Here is a 5756-nt window from a genome sequence, read left to right on the forward strand (position 1 = left end):
ACAATTCTCGGGGGGAAAGGGGTGTGGGGGTGCGGGAAGAGACTGGACAAAAATCGTACACCTATGGATGAGGATGGGGGGGTAAGGGCAGAGGGGGGGGTGGGAACCAGGTGGAGGGGAGCTATGGGGGGAAAAAAGAGGAAAAACTGTAATAATCTGAACAATAAAAATTTAAAAAAAAAAAAAGAAGAGGGAATAGAGAGATTATGAGGCTTGAGATGTAAACCAGGATCAGGCCATACAGTTTCTATTAGGCCATGTTAAAGGGTTGACTCATATCCTAAAGACTCATATCGAAGGGTTTTAAGCAAGGAAGTAACATCATCATATTTGCATTCTGGCTGCTGCATGGAAAGTGAATTGATAGAGAATAAGACCAGAGACGGGGAGATGAATTCAAAATCTGTGCAGTAATCCAAGCCAAAAAAACATCAGCAGTGGCCTGAACCAAAGTAGCAGCAGTGGAAATAAAAAGAACTTACATAGACATAATTGTGTAATAGGTCAGATGTAGTGAATGAGATCTGATGGCTGTCTGGATGTGGAGAGTGGCCAAAAGGGAGAAATTAAGACTATCTAAGACAGTGGTTCTCAATCTTGGCTGCACATTAGAATCACCTGGGAATCTTTTTAAAATCCTGATTTCTGGGCCTCATCCTCCAGAAATTCTTTTTCTTTGTTACTAATGTTGTGGCCCCACCCCATAACAAAGAAACAGAATTTCCAGAGGATGCGGCCCAGAAATCAGGATTTTAAAGATTCCCACGTGATTCTAATGTGCAGCCAAGGTTGAGAACCGCTGATCTAAGACAAACAGGCAAATGGCTGGAAACCCTGGCGGAGACCCAGGTGTAAAGAATGAGGAAGCTGAAGATCCCAGGGTTGGATAGACTCAGCTGAGATACTTGAAGATGTCTAAGTGAAGGTGTCTAAATGGATTTCAAGAGACATGCCCACAAGAGTCTGCAGTCATCAATATATAAATGGTAGCTGGGTCATGGGAGAGGATGTCAACGCAGAAAACTATGTGTAGAATGAGATGAAACGGTTTAAAACACGGAGGAATACCATCATTGAACGCGTGAGCTGAGGAAGAGGTATCAGCAGCGGAGACCAAGGAGAAACAAAGGCCAGAGGGAAAGTGGAGTGCGATCATGGAAACCAAGGGGAGTGGGAGGAGCCCAGGACTGCGGAAGTCCACTGGATGTACCTGGCCAGGCAGGTTCCGACTCTCTCCCGCCTTCCCCAGGATCACCTGTCAGGAGGCGGCCTCACCACTGTCCCACAGAACCTTGAGCGGCAGCCACACCACATTGCTGGCCATCCTGGGTGTGGAGAGTTGACTGGTGTCTCCCCAAAAGGTTTGTTCAAAGCTTTGGAGCTTGTGTGAGTCCACCATGGCTGCCGCCACAAATGATCACAAACATCTCCTAACCTGGGTTATGAGTTCACAGGCATTGGCTTTATTATTGCTTCTAAACCATACCAGATAGGTTTCACATACGGATATGGTTTCATGATAACAAAAATGAAAATAAACAAGAGCAAAAAAGGAAAAGAAAAAAAGATATGCTCCAGTCCTCACCCCCTAGTACCTGTCTGTGAATGTGACCTTATTTGGAAGTAGCCTTTGCACGTGTAATCAAGTTAAGATGAGGTCGTTAGGGTGGGCCCGAATCCAATGACTGGTGTCCTTACAACAAAAGGAAAGCGTGGCTACAGAGACACAGACACACAGGGAATCAGGCCATGTGAAGACGGAGGCAGAATTAAAGCTATGCTGCCACAAACCACGGAACATCAAAGATTGCTGGCAACCACCAGACACCAGAAGAGGCAGGAGTGTTCTCACCTAGACTTTCAGGGCGAGCATGGCCCTGCTGACACCTTGAGTTTGGACTTCTAGACTCCAGACTTGGGAGAGAATACATTCCTACTGCCTCAAGGCATCTACTTTGTGGTAGTTTTTCACAGTAGCCCTAGGAACCTGATACCCTGAGGTCAACAAAAATCCCAAGTCTTTTGTATTTGAACTATGACAAAGTTACCTCATTCTCAGTCTGTTGTTCACTGAAGTTTTTTAAACTAAATGTATGACTTACGGTATGCTCATCCATCTTTGCTTTGTTCTTAGATATTTAAGGCTATTGATCTAACTTTCGATAAACCTGGCTTCTATACTTTTGCCTAGATTGACAGAATACTAAATATGGTGAGTCAAGGCCATAGCACATCAGATAGCAATCAAGGTCCTTCTCCCAGCTACAAATAATAGGCAGCTATATCTTATCCACAGATGGATCATATAAGACTTTCTCAGATGCCTTGATGCAATCCAGATATACCAAGTCTACTGGAAGTCCAAAAGGTCACACCAGAGTGACCTTGAACCTGCCCTCTCCCCTCAAGATTGGCACCATGCAAAAGCATCATTTCATTTTTCTGAGTGAACCTGAATTTCTCTACCCCAGGCAATCTCACTGACTCTGCTGCTTGTTCTGTTCTTGGATCAGCCTTCAGATCTGAAGTACTTGGTCTCCCAGGCATGACCCTGAATGTCCTCTAAAATTCGACTCAGCACCCATACCTACCGACTCTTCCTGACTCCTATATCTCCTGAACCACAGTCCTGACAAGTGGCTTTTGCAGCTTAAAGGTGGGACCTGACCAGTGAAGGTTTGCTGGATCCTCGTGACTGTTGCCTTCTGAACTTGCTCGAGTCACAAGCTGTTGGAGTCACAAGCTGTCATTCCACCCCGCTCTGAGGTAGAGAGAAGCAGTGGGGAGCCTTTCATATAGAAACTGGAGTGAGGGGGAGAGTGAGAAAGGAGAGATGCACACATACCAGGAATAACATATGTCAGAAGCTGACGTTTGTAGAGTAGGAGATGGACCAGATATAACTCCATGTTCACTGCCAGAAAGCAAACTCTTAATTACACGTTGTTGTCATAGACAAACGGCCTCCGTGGTTGGCCTGGATGTCAATACCCAGCCTGGGGATCAGGCAAGAAGGGAAAGGGAGGGTGGTAGGGGAGGTTTTAACAAGCCAGGCCCGGGAGTGGTGGGCTGAAACTTGGCCCACATTCCATGATTAGAACCAAGTCACTGAGCGGCACCGACCCAGCAACAAGGCCAGGGGGAGCGGGATCTTTAGCAAACAGCCAGCCTTTCCTGCCACAGTGGAAAGAAGCCTCGGATCTAGTGAGTGAGGCTTGAATACCGTGGAGGCTGTCTTTGAGAAAAAAATAGGAAGTTGTAGATTCCAAATTAGTAAAGGGTCCGTACATGCCAGGGCTCTGCAGCTGAAAGGTCATTAGTCAGCCCAGGGTGATTCCCCAGAGGCCACCGAGTGCCACTTTTCAGAATCGCCAGGGACAAACCAAGAGGAAAAGGGTGTGGGTTCCAACGAGGCTACAGAACTCCTTCCTGGGAGGGGGTAAACTCTGGGATTGGTGAATTCAGCCGTAAGAGTTCATGGAACTCTAGATCCTATAAAAACAATGGCAGCCCTGGCCGGCTTGTCTCAGTGGATAGAGCGTCGGCCTGCGGACCGATGGGTCCCGGGTTCGATTCCGGCCAAGGGCACATGCCTGGGTTGTGGGCTCGATCCCCGGTGGAGGGTGTGCAGGAGGCAGCCGATCAATGGTTCTCTCTCATCATTGATGTTTCTGTCTCTCTCTCCTTCTCCCTTCCTCTCTGAAATCAATAAAGAAATATATTTTTTTAAAAAAAACAATGGCAAATGTGCTGTTGGGAAAAAGAATATTGTTTTATTATTTTCTGTTGGTAAAAACAGATCAAATGCTACTCTTGAACCACAATACCTAAGGAAATTACATCTCCTTGGGTTTTGCTCTATATGTAGCTATTCAGTGGTTTGGGGCAGGGATGCTCTTTAAGTAAAAGGTGTATAGGAGCGAAGCATATGAAATGTTATTGGGTGTCTTATGATTCTGGAAAGTTTGAGAAACATCAGTGTCCCTTCGCAGGCCTCCAGCCCTGAGATTCTGGATTCAGGGGGACCCCCCGGCATGTGCAGCACTCACCGGCTCTCGAGTGCACCTGGCAGGGCGTGTGATGATACAAGCCAGAGAGGAGCTGGACCCCATGAGAACTGTGACATCCACTTTCTCTGTAGACCCATGAACAAGGGACATGCCCCTACACCAGGGCAGGGCTGTGGCCCAGCGCTGCCCTCAGAGTGGCTCATTGCAGACACAGTCAGACAAGTGCCTGACACCAGCAGGGTTTACATGTCTGGGTCTCAGCTTCTTAGTAAGAGCTTTCAGGGCACACTCCTCTCCATATTGTCCCATTCCCCCACCCCCTGGATTTCTTTTTTTTTGTACCCAGCTAAATTGTACCACATTGAATACAAGTTTTGAACTGTCACTTTGGAAAAACGTGGCATAAAAATCAAATACTAAAGCAAATAAATAGGGAAGTGAAATAACAATCAAAATTCAGTCTAGATAAAAGCTAGGTAATTAGGACTTCTCAGAGCATTTGTTAATCCTCAGCTTCACCCATCCACTCAGCCGACAGCAGGCCACGGGGTGTCAGGAGAGTGACTCCACAAGTCCACCGACTATGAGAGCGAGAGTTTTCAGCTTGCCCCCCTTCCCCCCCTCCCAGGCTGCACAAGCCTGTGGGCAATTTGTCTTTGGCCACCTCAGCTCGCCTGCTGGGCCATGGGGTTGAGGAATGAACTGTGTGGAATGGTTTGTGCGGTCACTGCCACAGGACCCACTAAGGGCAGAACAAGAGGAAATGGGCTGAAACAGTAGTGGAGGTCCTGGGGCCAACGGAGGGAAGGAGGTGCTATCTCTGGTGACAGGAGAGCTCAAAGTACCAGGGTGCCAGCTAACCTCCTGCAGGAGGCCTTCCTGGGTGTGTCACAGAGCTGTGGGGCCTGCTCCCGCCAGGCCTGTGGCTGTCTCCACCACACCCTTTGACACTTACTCAGACATCACCTGATGTTGCTCTCGATGAAACTGTTAAGTGCATTCTCTACAAAGAGTACCTGACACTACAAAGTTTCCGCCAACGTTCAGCAAATATTTGAGGGCCTACTATGTGCCAGACGCTGGGGAATATAGCAGTAAATAAAGCAGACACAAATTCCTGCCCTGTTGACCATCCATTCCAGTCGTTATAAATAAGTAAATTATATAGATTATTAGAAGGTGATCAGTTATATTGGAGAGTAGGGGTGGGGGAATTAAGTAGGGTAACTTTTTTTAAATATATTTTTATTGATTTCAGAGAGGAAGGAAGAGGGAGACAGAGATAGAAACATCCATGATGAGAGAGAATCATGGATCGGCTGCCTCCTGCTAGTCCCCCACTGGGGACCGAGCCCACAACCCGGGCATGTGCCCTTGACCGGAATCGAACCTGGGACCCTTCTGTTTCCAGGCTGACGCTCTATCCACTGAGCCAAACCGGCTAGGGCATAGGGTAACTTTTTTATGGACATTATATTTCAATAAAAACAAACAATTTTTAAAAATAAAGCCATGGAGGGTAACAGAGTGCCCAGAGTGGGGAGGCAGGGATGGGAGAGAAGATTGCAGTTTTAAATAGAGCAATAGGGTAGGCATCATTGAAAAAGTGGCCCATGAACAAAACCTAAGGGAAATGAGTTGTGCATTTATCTCAAGAAGTAATGTTCCATCTTGGGGGAGGGGCACAAAATGGCCAATGCTGAGCCCTTCCAGCCCTTCAGGTCCATGAATGCTGTAGTTCTCTAA

This window comes from Myotis brandtii, unplaced genomic scaffold (genome assembly GCF_000412655.1).
Source record: "Myotis brandtii unplaced genomic scaffold, ASM41265v1 scaffold898, whole genome shotgun sequence".
Taxonomy (NCBI): Eukaryota; Metazoa; Chordata; class Mammalia; order Chiroptera; family Vespertilionidae; genus Myotis; species Myotis brandtii.